Below are 13,796 nucleotides of genomic sequence, written 5' to 3' on the forward strand. Positions count from 1 at the left end.
CAACCTTTATGAAGCCAAACTTTAAAAATTCTTTTAATAATGGAAGATGTTTAGGAATTTTTATTTTAAAAAGAAAAAGAATTTATAACGCTAATTGAAGAAACTTTTTCTTTCCACAATACGAAAAATCAGTATTAATTACTCGGACGAAATTTAACCTATAATTCAGTAACCTTGGATCCTAGTAGCCCAGATTCTGGATGACGTGGAAGCAGCCAAGACGGTAAAAATCCCGTTCTAAAAAGGAATTAAAACTATTTTGTCCCTTTTTTTTAATTTTATTTTGGACTTGACTTTTCCTGGTTACAAGAAATTCTCCTGGATTGGTTAAATGATTCGACTTTAATGGCATCTTACAATAATGGATCATTAGTGCAGCTTGGAAATTGATCTGGAGTGGCGAACGAACGGAATGGTTTATTATCGTCCAGATCCGTTGTTCCGTTTATGAAATTTATATATATATTTTCTTCCTTTCTTCTTTCTGTAAACATACGAAAACTTCTGTCGTAAACTGGTAACGGCCATTCTGGCAAAGCGCATTTTTACTGGAAGGGGGGGAAGGCGAGACTTAGACATAAAAGCCTTTCGAGTCACGATTCGGGCGCAGCGTTTTATGTGTCAAGATGTCGCCATCGTGCGGTACGTGACACGTAATTGCTGTTTACTGCCAATAACACTGGGGTCGTAAAATTGTACGAGACTAAACCCTACACGAAGATGGACATCGTTGGAGAAAGCTCATCCAATGAATAGTAGCAGTCGTCTTATCAATCCCCTGACCTATTTTATGTCGATCGGATTGATCTCGTCTTAGCAACAGTAAAATACAATTGTAGTTTTTTTTTTTTTTTCTTTTATGGTTTCGTTTGAGAAAGAAAACAAACCGAAAGGGGGGAAAAGGATTTCTTATTTTAACTTATATGAGATTTAAGCTTCCCGTAACGCTTCCTAGAAGCATCTTGTATACGCGTATGGGTATCGAGAGGATATTAATGAACTAAATTCGATTTTGATCGAGTTCCTTTGCCAATTGTAACCTTCTAACAAAGAGGATGCTGAAATTAAACAGGAAACGTTGGGCTGCTATTGTTATGCCGCATATCCTCGCCGTGTTGGAATCTAGTCCATTGTCGACTCAAACAAGCGATATCTTATAAACGGTTCTGTCTAGAAAACGATCTCCTACTTCAGTTTGGCTCCTTGTCCATGTAAGAAAAACGAAAGAAAAAAAAAAGAAAGAATTCAAACGGCTCCATAGAAACCTGCTAGTTATCGATTCGGTTGGGTAACGTATAATCGAATCAACGAATTACTTTTGCGGTTTAGGTAACGTCATTTTGGTATGGAAACGGTTTCCAAAAATGTTTAAACTCTCGATTATCGAGCATTTTTCGATTCAGGAAAGGTCAAAGAATGACTAAAATTTATATTAAAGTTGTTTCCGGTGCCAGCAACACACCCGAAGGTTTTGAAGAACGGGATCGAAATCGTTACCGAGAATAGAATTTCCCGAGGAGAAAATGTAAAGAAATTGTAAAATAAAACATCAATCTGCATGAGAAATTAATCGAAACCGTAGAAGAAGTGTAAGCAGAAAGTCGTACAGATATTATGTAAATTAATTCAGAAGAAATTAAGGAGTAAAGTAGGCATATCTCATATCGGAGCCACGAGACGAGTTAAAAATGAGATTTTGTAACGTAAAAACATTATTTCATTCGATTTAAGAGAAAGAAATTTAAGAAAAAAACTGAATAAAACCTCATTAAAATGTTACAAGAACTAAGAACACGTTGTACGGATATTTGTTTACATTCAAGTGAACGTAAATAAAGTTAATTAAAATACGTCTTTAATTCATAAAATATTTTTTACTTTATTAAAAGATTCACTTTAATGAATTCTGGAGCAAATGTGAGAAATGAAATCTGCATTAAAAAAAAAAAAGCTTAAAATATACAATAAACCTGAGCTGACGTTTCGTGTTATTTACCAAATCAACATATCAACAAAATCAATCCCGAAAGAATCGTGAGAACGAAATGAATTCATGACGATTTTTCTGTTGATTCTACAATAAACTTTTAAAAATTATACAGAAAATCTGCATATAAAACTTAGTCATAACTGGGGGGAAATCATTATACTGTACAGAAATTAGTTTCATGTATGGAGCTAGCTAATTTGAATAAGTTATGCAGATGAAACGAATTTGTATAATTAAAAAAAAAGAAAGAAAAAATAACACTTGTTGTTGGGTTAAAAAATCATTATTATAACCAGTTTGGTAAAAACAAGAGCTTTAAATGTTTAAAAATTATAAAGAAATGCTAAAAATAAGACATTTTTAACCTGAAAATGTGGACATCTTTCTTAATTCTTCCATACCAAACGATACCAAAAAATGCAAACATATAACAGTAATTTTTATTATTATTTTTTTAAAATTTTACTTAACAAAACTGCGGAAGGGGGTGTATTTTCCGCCGGAAAAAGTTAAATACTCTCTCTTTTTTTTAATTTTATTTCTTTATTTCCGAACTAACAACTAAGTAGGAAGTGAAAACACAATACCTTGTCGACTGCTACATTGGCTCAGACCCATCAGAAATCACTTGTTAATACTTCGACACTGAAAAAATAATTAAAAAAAAAACATAATTAATAACGGAAAGACTATTTTCCACTTTAAAAATTACACACATATATATAAAAAAAGTAATTGTTTAAGTTGTGCAAATTAAAGTATTCACGACAGTACGGTCTGTAGAAGCACGCGAAGTGAATCCCACCTGCTCATTGTACTTTTTTTCTGATTTAATTTAATTTTTTTTTCCGAAACACCAGCTGGTCCACGTCCAGCTGTTCGTATGTATAATCTTACCTTCCTGTCCTAATATCTGTTAAAACTCATTCGGGTGGCATCCTAATCCACTAACATCGATACCGACCACTTTCATATTAATTGCGATTAATTATTCATCGTCGTGGTGTAGCGGAGTTCGGGGGGAGGTAATTATACGCACTCGGTTAATATTTCAGGTGGATGAAAGTTTGTTTAAACATTAATAAGCAGTGTATACAAACGCCAGGAAGAGGGTCGTCGTCGTGCGTGATTTTAGTGGTTCTGAAGTGGTTGAAATTGCTGCGTGACGCCTCCCACCCCGCTTTGGCACGCGAGTTTCGACTTCGCTATCAAGGGGGGAAGAGAAAGACGGGAGGAAAATGTACGACAGGGTAGAAGAGGGTCAAAGAGGAGAGTGTAATCATCTATCTTGACGTGTCTCTTTTTTTGGAATTTTCCACGCGTATTGAAAGCTGTTCTCTGTCGAAAAAGTGCCAGAGTGGTGGCGAAGTATGCAAAAATTTGCGATACATCCAAAAGTGGGGGCTTGTCAGTATTAGAATCGTGGAAATCTGTACAGCACACAACGTGGTAAAATACTAGAAGTGTATTATGCCCGCTCCCAATAAAAGAGGCTGTATATCACAACAGAGCGACTATTCAGATGTCAATACTTCTTCTGTTATGTTTATAATAATGATTTATTAAATCAATAATAGATTACGTTGTAAACATTCTAATCGCAGTTCGCATTATCGCTATTCTGTCCAAATATTAAGATAAATAACTGTATATTCTGCGAGTAACCACTTAATCGAACTTAAAACGAATAATAATAATTAATTTGTTCAGCATTGAACTAACTTTATAACACCATTCAACGTCTGTATGAATATTACGAAATAGTTTCGTATGTGTCGGATGTAACAACACAAACAAATATTTTGTAACAAGTTTAGGCTAATCAAATGATGCCAGTCATTTAGATCCTTTAAATATGCTGCAGGGAACCGAACCCAAGACTGTCAAACAATTAAGTAACAGAGCGTAGAATCGAACAAGAATTTCAGACATTAACTAGTTACATAATTCATACCTTGACGTGGCATAGGACCGAACCCAGTACACTAAACGGCAATATTGCAGAGATATTTATCTACATTTTTAAAGCGCTAATCATTAGCTAAGTTACCAGGAAATCGAATTAAAATTTCATACCTCGTGCCACTAAGTATTGCAACACCGGGACACACCTTAAGGGACCACTTAAAACCATGTTAGATACGTCTAAATTAGGTACAGATTCTACCGTCGTACACTAGAGAATCGGACTATATAACAATAGGCCTATTTACACAACTTTTAATATGTAACGGTGTTAAAGATTTTGTGTCAACAATGATTTACACAGATTAGAGAAGAATATACACAGGAAAGGTTATCAAAAAATACATTTCTATGGCGATATAATTTCACTAGTAGATAATTTAATTAAACAGTATCAATCGATAGCCTGTGCTAGATCGGTTGGTAACGTCATAATTGAATTTCTAAACAATGTAGTAAATAAATTGGAGCAAGCAACAACGGGACGGCGTTTACCGAGTAACACACATTTAATACGTAACGATATTCGTTATTACGACATCGTTAATTTGGGAAAATCTATGTTTAAAATCGTTTCTTTATCATTAATCTGTGGGAAAATGTGTTACGGTATCGCTTCGAAACGCGATAACAGCATACGTTACGATCGATATGCGTTATCAATCATTGATCTAGTGGTATTAAGTGGATTCTCTCTTCGTAAATCTAGCTAATTACTCAAAATCTGCCTTCCCCCAAATAGAATTTAGTTTCAATAATAATGATCGTTCCAAATTTAACTCTTCTGCAACCTTCGTTTTAATTTGTTTATCTTTCTCTGTGGCAATAAACTATAACGCGTTACTCGTGTCTACAAATATTCAAAATTAAGCGTAGGTGTTACACCGTCAGAGCAAAGTCTTAATATTATAACAAACAAACGAGAAATGTTTTATATTTTTGCGTTTCTGACTAATAGAACAACTGGAATTAACGACAAACACGGGAAAACTGATACAGTGTGTATGTATATATAACGATTCAAAAGTCAGTTAACAGAGACTCTAAATGGCAACTCGTAAACAAATTCGGATCACGATTTACAACTCACACCTATCTGGAACCAGGAACCGATCTAGAGAGAACGACTGCACCCCTAAGATATTTTATTAAGAACAGGAGCTTCATTATAAAAACAATCGCTATATTCTGTCAACATTAAACATGGTTAACTGACTTTCGAGCTATCTTATAATCACGTATCTTTCCCATGTATTATCAAGCGCATTCCTGTATCGGGTGTACTGTACTGTACGTCCCTCAATTTTCAGGCCTCTACGTCTACATTATAAGTATTGTACTGTACTGTACATCTACATTGATACAGTAAACACAGCAAAAACTTACTCGGCATACGCGTTAATCGCATTAAATAATTCTTAATACAAATTCTGTGCGTTACAGATATTAATTAATTCGACACAGACGAACGAGTCAGATACAATAGACGTGTATGTGTTTAAATACAATTAACGTACAGAGTAATACAAATCATTTTAAAAAATTAAAAAAAAACACACACAATTACATCCGAACGTCAAAAGCTCTGTGAGCAACACAAGAAAGACACGTGTTTGTAAGCATCCACGTATATGCTAATTACACTTACAAGCGGGCAAGCCCCATTTTTTCTAATCTTTCACGCGCAAGAACATAATTTACGAGTTTTCCACGTTTAAAATGTATTACGTAACACTAAAAATATGCCGTTTCATAAAACCGAATTAAAGTTTTGCTGTAGGAAAAACATTTTTATCTCCCATTTTCTCGTCATGGGTTCACGTTAAATCTCGATTTAATAATTAGTTAATGCAACTCTCTATGCATGCTACTCAAACAGATTTTAAAAAAACACTACTAACTACGCTTCTAGTACTTAAAACACAAGCATATAATACGCAGGCATGTGTTAAGTAACCTTGCAACACAAAGAAATCGTCCCCTTCCGAAAAGAAAAAAAAATGATTAAAAATCGTTGTAGCAGAGCAGGAGCTAGCTTCTAATAAACTCTGACGTACAGGCTGTTAAGGTCAAATCCTGTACCGAAGTACTAAAGGAAGATTACAGACTAATAATAGTGGACGGCGTGCTTTTGTTTAGCACCACTACAACAGTCAGAAACTCAGTCGCACAGGAGCTGTGCTGTTAGTTAACAATTCTTAAACACGTGAAAATTCATTCGTAGTATAGTTCAAGGTGTTTAGAGAAGGTTAATCTGCATTTATGAGATTGCTAATGCAATCCGAAGCCATAAAATGTTACTTCAAAGTCGATACAAACGTACAGTACCCTTACACATCGGCGAAACTTTACGACTAATTAATAATTTCTAATTAGAGCAAAAAAAAATAATAATAATAATTTTCTAGGTACTCCAGATTGGAATTCTTATCACGTTTCCAGCTAGCAAAAATACATATTTATGTACATATAAATACATACGTTCCAATCGAGTAAACGAATCAAAAATTCCAGGATTAGGAGGTCGAATGCACATCTCTTAACGAGTCAGTAAAGTGTTTTTTTTAATAAAAAAACAATTAAAAAAGCAGAATAAAGAATCCCAGATGCGATCTAACGAGTACGAGATAAAAGATATAATAGGATAGCTAATAATTTCTAACCATTACGAAAACAGGAAGGACCGGGTTGTCCACGGCATAAAACAATTCCTAAATGTTCAGTTTCCAAGACCCTGTTTAGTATATGTCTAATTAAAGTCTATGATTCGGAGCTTAAGCTTTAATTAACTGGCAGTTAAAACGAGTTAGAAAATTCTTATAACAGCGAAATGCTCGGTGATCCCGCAACACACCTCCAGTGTCCGTAGCTTACGTGCAATGTGCCATTGGTGCTCTGTTACAGATTGCCAACCTGTTGCAAACTTCTAGGTTTTTTTTTTTTATCAACTAATTAATTCGGTTTTTAAAGCAAAAATTAATATATATACGAACTATATATCAGTTGAAATAACAAGAAAGTTCCGAGTGTGTGTCATAAAATATTTATTGTTTCCTTTCAGAATTGATTAACTCTTAAAGTTTGTATCAAAGAGAGAGAAGATTAAACTCGACCCGATCGATACGACCTTAATGAATGCGATCTCGATTAAACCCCGTTTATATCAACAAAAAAAAAAGAAGAAAAAAACTAATAACATGCCTAGAAAATAATCGATTTTCGAAGCGCAACAACGAGGTAACACTCGTTGTTGCGCTTTAAAAGTCGCATCCAGTTCATCAGTTTTCCAAAAAAAAAAAAAAAAAAATATGAGTCAGTTCACAATAACAGCGTAACAGCGAGGTTTCGGCGTTATTACGCTATAAATAAAAGCCACGCTGGAATAACACTAATAAGGAAAAATAATTTCGTTTCTTACCCTATAAACGACGCACTTAAAGTGAAACCTCGTTACTGCGCTACCAACTTGTGAGCGAAATCGCATCGATTGTTACAAGAGGAACAGATTAATTTTATAAAAAATACTTTTCTGTATAAAGGTAAAGAGAAAAAAAAATGATTTAGTTAAATCACAAACCAAACTTCGTTACAACGCCAAGCAATTCGCGAAACCCTATAAATTTCGGCATTCGTCGCTTACTGGAATCGCTATAATTTTTTTCAAGCGATTCCAATAGGCCAATTACTAAATAGCGTGCATCCTACAATTTAGCGTGAAGAAAATCTCCTTTGTTAAAGAAACGTTATATATTAAACACTCTTATTTAACTTCTCCCTTCTATATAATCACAACAGGGGTAAAAAAAAAATCAAACCCATTTACCCGCATACAACGCAATTCATTCCGAGCTTTTCCTGATTAAACACTGATAAACTGTGAGAGACTTAGAAGAGTAGACTACCTTACTACAAAACCTCGATTTTACGAAAACTTACGGAGAATAAATCCTAAAGAGATATTCAAGCAGCCATACGCCTTTTTTACACATAGATTACCTTACAAAAATTCGTCATAGGACAAGGGGGGAAAAAAAAGCATTTCATACAGCACGTAGATAAGGATACAGACCAGCAATCACATGCACTCACCCGAAACTCGATGCATGCAGAGTATCATTATTATTATTATTATTAGTCTTATTTCCAGATGAAGATCCATACAAGCAGTTAAAAGCAAAGGCCGATGTGGATATTTCCCAATAAGATAATTTGATTTCATCACGGAAACTGAAATCCGTGCGATCAATCATTTGGCATAAACCTGTCGTAAAAAAGGGAGAGAAATTATTCAAATGCTCGATGGTGTCGCCTATTGAAAACGCGATTTAACGTAACGAACGTTAAATAAAACCTCGTTATTACGTCAAAAAACTGTAATTACACGAGCAGAACTTCGTCATTACGCTGGAAGGAATTGAAACTACCAGCAAAGCCGGCAATTCGGTTAACTGAAAGCATGATGTATTAACGCTTTAACGAGGTGTTAAAGGGACGAAACCTTATAACCACGCTTACGAATCTTTAAGGGAACAAGAGAGACGTAGAATATATGGAAAAACTCCGAAAAATTTAACAATTTACCTTGGATGGTAAGTTTTCTTCTTCGTGTAGCATCTAATCACTAACTGCTTTAACTTTTCGAACCCAGTTCTAACGTTTGGATCTTTGAAACGATTAATCGTGTTATTAATTCTTTGAAAAATTACACAAAAAAGGCCATTGTAAGAAGAAACAAACGTCGAGTGAAAAACCTTAAATGTGTCTAAATTACGTTTTATTTTGCATCTAAACGAAAAACTTTTGAAAAGTTTCGCACGGGCACACGCTCAAAAACCCGTGTACCTAACAAAACAAGCTACCAAACGAGCAATAAATGTGAGCAAACCGAATGGGACTTCATCAGGAGCGCTTCTTCTAATAAAAGTAAACAACCAGATGAATAGAATTAATGGCAAGAAACGTCAATTTCCCACGCATAATAGCAGGTGCCGGTTTAAAAACCCCGTCGGAAAACAAGACTGGAAGTTAAAAAAACTCCGTCACAAATTAAGGACTTGTCCGGATACCACCTTCCTGACTGAGAAGCATAGAGTAGATGCAGCGGGTGGTTAACGATGTTTAAACGCAGAAAAGTCTCCCTCCCCGGATGAAGATCTACCGAGCAGCAACAATAATAAAATATACAAAACATCTGCAAACTTTCTGAAAAACATGTTTCAAAACTTTCGACTCGTCCAAAACACGAACCGCTTGACGTTACTTTTACCTCGTTTGAGGAACAGATGTTAATTTGCATAACCGAGTGACGTGTTTGTTTAAGTTTTCGGCACGCCAACTGCGGATCGTACGACTCGAATGGGGTGGAAAAACGCACCGAAGTTGTATACAAGACGAAGAGGCGGATGTTATCACTCGAGTGATATAGAGCCCGTTTATAGTCCCGAAAGTATTCGTGTATTGTTTTTTGTACACGTGTACGGTGTTCGCGCGTTGTATCAATTGTTACGAGCACACGCCAGTCGTTAATTATAAGCTCTAACGTGTCACTATCTTATCCCTTTCTAAACATTAGATTAAGATGTTAGCAATATCGCTAAACAACAGAAATTCTACTTACTTGTGTACTTCGTGCGGAGGTTTGGCTTGTATATGTGTATATATTATACACTTTTATTTATTTTTTTTTTAAATTGCTTATCGATCGGGGTGCAACTACATCCAGTGGCATCTGTGTAACGAGACACTTAACAGGAGAGCGAATATCCGACACCGCATAAACGAATTAATTCGGTTGTCATTGTCGGCGACTAAATTCCTCCTGGCGGTGATGGGGGAGGGGCAGGCTTTAAACACAGGAAGTTACCAAGTGCAGGCGCTTTTGTTATGTAACGACGGTCATCTGAACGCGATCACGTGACGGCAGAAGCCGGTTAAATCCATCCCGCCATCGTCATCAAACCGACGCACACGCTCGAACGTAGTCCATCCCCGGCTGCTGCGCGGCTGGCAACACTGCATCCGCCGAAAACACACACAACTAAATCACAACTAGGTTGGGTAGAACGACGAAACGAGGGGAGGGGGGAGATCTCGGAAACGACGTCACACACTGACTAACGGCAGATTACATTCCACGCACTAAATACCAACGGGAACTAATCCTGGATGGATTTTTTGCGGGACGGCCGCTTCTCCCTCTCTGTCTCTCGCGCTCCTCTGTTTGGTCATCGATGTCACACAGGAAAAGTATGCAGGCACAACAGGTGCTTTAATGGAATAATGGGGCTCGCGAAGGACGCTGCACGCATCGCGATGCTCCGTCGACCGATTCGATATCTTTACGGCTCGCCCCCCTCCGATTCTGAATTAAAAACACGCATAAAACGTCGCAGAAACCATTGTTATCGTCGTCGGTAATTACACCTAAAAGCTACGTTTAAATGTAAATATAATAAAACACGCCTAAGATACTCGGATGCTTGCGAAAATTTTCGTTTCTTACATATTTCCAATATCCGGCTCCATAAAGATTACATTTTTTTTCTATAATTTTTTGTAACGTGTTAAAGAGGATGTGTGTGAACGTAATAAGGACGAATACACGCTTGTTATGGTAAATATTTTTACAAGAATTTCCAGTGGAAACCGCATTTTTCGCTTATCAAAAAGTTAAAAAAAAAATTGTAAAATTCCATCCAGTTTTCTACAAGTTTTTATATTTTAAAATTCAATTTTCTGTTGCCATTTTCTTTATATATGTGCATAGCCTATATAACGCTTCTATCTCACTTAATCTATTATTTATTTTGAGTTATAAATAGAATTAATCCGTTCTGAAATAATCCTTGAAAAGGAAAACATTAAATAGAGAGAGTGGGGAAAAAAGAAGAGAGAAAGTAATTATAATGTCAATCTTTCGACTCCCATTTGCAAAGGAAAACTTTTTAAAACAGTTTGCAGAGCTTTTCCAACGTCGAAGATTATTCGAAAGTAGCTAAACAGGGGCACATTTTTTCCTTTTAGATGTTGTAATCCCTCGACAAACTGTCGTTTCACAACTTCATTTTTCTTTGCTGAGTTTTTACATAACGATTATTACTGTCACGGTAATATTTTATTATTTTCTCATTAATTTCACATATGCTGTAATTTTCTCCTTCCCAGTACAGACGGCGCACAAAGCCCAAAAGTAACACGAGCTTAGAATATGATAGAACACACACAGACATTCGTGTTTATAAACATATGCGCCCATAAGATACATACTACGCTGTGTGTATTTGTGCGCAATATAGCGCACAATACACGGCACGTATATATGAGCATAATGCATGACACAATATACATTTACACAACACAATACACAGTAGTTTGCTAGCTTCTGACAAACAAAGACCTTTATCGCATCCGTCTGTCGAAACGCTAAACACTATTCAAGATCCCGTACATTCCTCTGTTATTACTGTATATTCAAATAACTTCTTTTGAACAGTTCTTCCCCTTTGTAAACGCTATACATTATACAGTGTGTTAAAAATCATTCAGCATTTATATGATAGTACACACCATATTGGAAAAAAAAAAACCTTAGTAAACATAAGATAAACTCAACCGTTTCTGTGATAATAATCCGGTAAAGACCTGAAATTTTTGAGAAATTTCGCGATTCTAAGATGCCAAGAATTGGAAGGAGTGTGAAACATCTTCTGTAAATAACGTAGTAAAGATTTGGCAAGATAATGTTCTCTTTTCACATCACATGCAACACGTAGAGGCCAATAAGGTACTAACATACGAAACTGTTAATAGCAGAAACCGTTGAGTTGTCTATTTTAACAAGGCACTTTTATTCGGTATGTTGTGTACCTACGTACCACGTTCCCTTTGTACCATACATAAACACAATTACGACTAAGTTTATAACTAAATTATTTTTGTGTAACAAATTGTTTTCGAAATATTCGACTCCTTCATCGATTAAATTCCGAATAATCGTACAACTTCGTGGATTCTTCGTAAATACCGATGCACTTTATACAGATTTGGTTGTAGATATCGCGTTACATCCATCTATGGAAACGTAATAAACGTAACAACGGACGAAACGGAGCGTCACGTGATTCGAAAGAACAGAGACCGGATGTCGTTCGATTCTAGCTTTAGCAGTGTAAACATGTTTCTCTACGGAACATCTGCCCAATGATGTTTTCCTGTAATTGTGTTGTGTAATGTAAAAAGAAAACGACGACTAAAAAACAATCGATGAGACTTGAAGTCCTGTCTGTAAATTTCTCTCTTAGAAAGTAAAAAGTGAAGTATTTCTGAGAAAGTAGAATAAACTTTAATGTATGGAATTGCATGCGAATGACATTAAGTGCATAACCACGTAAAACGGTATTAAAACGTATCACGTTACATACTGAAGCAATGCTTTGAGCGCATCCGAGGTATGTTATATTACTCGCAATGTTTTATGGATTATGTGGCTCGTATCTTTCTATACAGTAATTTGGTTTTAAATCACGCAGATCGCTAACATAAATTTTACATTAAAACGACGAACGATACATGTTAAAAATTTATACGATTAGCGCTCGTATAATCAGCTGTTTAGTGTAAAGAATAAGCACACAACTTAAATAGAATCTACGTTTGCAAGTATGCAAACATAAATTCTATTTAAATAATGAAAATGTCAAAAGCTTCAAAAATATTGCAACGTGCATCACCCACGACTTCAATGGATACTGTATACATAATAGAGAGGAACACGGTGTACAAAATACACGGATAAACAGAACACAACACGGCACAGTGCAGCTACACACAGAAAAAACACAAGAGTTAAGATACAAAGCATACACACGACATAGATAAGATACAGAAAACAGATAAGACACAAGCATATATTCCACGCAGACCGAGATACACAGGAATTCACAGCATAAGACAGGACGAGCGTGGACTGGACACACAACTGCGTATCTCACACATTTTGCGAGACAGCATACACAGAATGCATAAAACAAACAACATACAAAAGAAGAGAAAAATGCACGAAGTTCTGAATGATATATATATACGGGACAAACACGGTACATAGCAATCTGTTGAAAAGTACGGGAGACAATGACCCGTTTCCCTACATCTGAGACCGACCCCGTCACTCCAGATGGTACACCAACCGGGTTAGTGTGTGTCCGTCCTTGATCGAAAACGGTGAAACCGAAATCGGCTGTATTTATATGTATGTCGCCCTCTTACACTAAAAATACCGTTACGATAACAATACCGTTAAAAGTATCGGACGTATTCGTTACAGAACTATTACACAATGAAAAACTGTGAACTCGGGAAGGAAATTTTTTAAGGAATTTTTTTTTATATTCAAATAGGTTTTTTGATACGACTGTTAATTAGATTTCTAAGTATCCGGACTAAACAGGTATAGCGAGTTCGACGCTATCCCGAAGGCAGTAGAGTTACCCGGATGTGTCGACGATGTCTGGCCATCCTCAATCCTATCCACACAATAGTGTACGCTGTACACGAATACAATACACAAATCTGACAAAACCGTAAACGAATCGATCAATATCTCCACGAAAGTACTTCGCCTGTACAAAAAATTATCCATATCTACGTCACAAGGCCGACCGTTAAATGTACATTTCAACGAACGTGACGTAAAACGGCGTTTAAACGGAAAATAAGACCTCGTGGATTTTGTTTATTTGTTTCTATCACGCGTGAGTTTGTGTGTATGTCAGTGAACCATCTGCGAGTAACAGAATCCAGGTTAGTAGCAATCTCGGTTGTCAGTAAGGAATACCCCCGGGGA

At 36.1% G+C, this 13,796-nt stretch overlaps 1 protein-coding gene across 9 annotated transcripts in view; it reads right to left on the reverse strand.

Annotated features, from left to right (window-relative positions):
• Positions 1-13,796, reverse strand: part of tai (taiman) — a 286,233-nt gene that overhangs the window by 155,693 nt on the left and 116,744 nt on the right. For 8 of the 9 annotated variants that reach the window (XM_067262741.1, XM_067262740.1, XM_067262739.1 and 5 more), the window contains one exon: positions 2,578-2,635. The gene's annotated coding sequence lies outside the window, so the exon portion shown is untranslated. Of the gene's footprint in view, positions 1-2,577; positions 2,636-9,572; positions 10,358-13,796 lie in introns of those variants that run through there. The other variant, XM_067262731.1, reaches the window with a different exon arrangement.

Source organism: Centruroides vittatus, unplaced genomic scaffold (genome assembly GCF_030686945.1).
Source record: "Centruroides vittatus isolate TY-2023 unplaced genomic scaffold, ASM3068694v2 contig_1507, whole genome shotgun sequence".
In the NCBI taxonomy this organism is placed as follows: Eukaryota; Metazoa; Arthropoda; class Arachnida; order Scorpiones; family Buthidae; genus Centruroides; species Centruroides vittatus.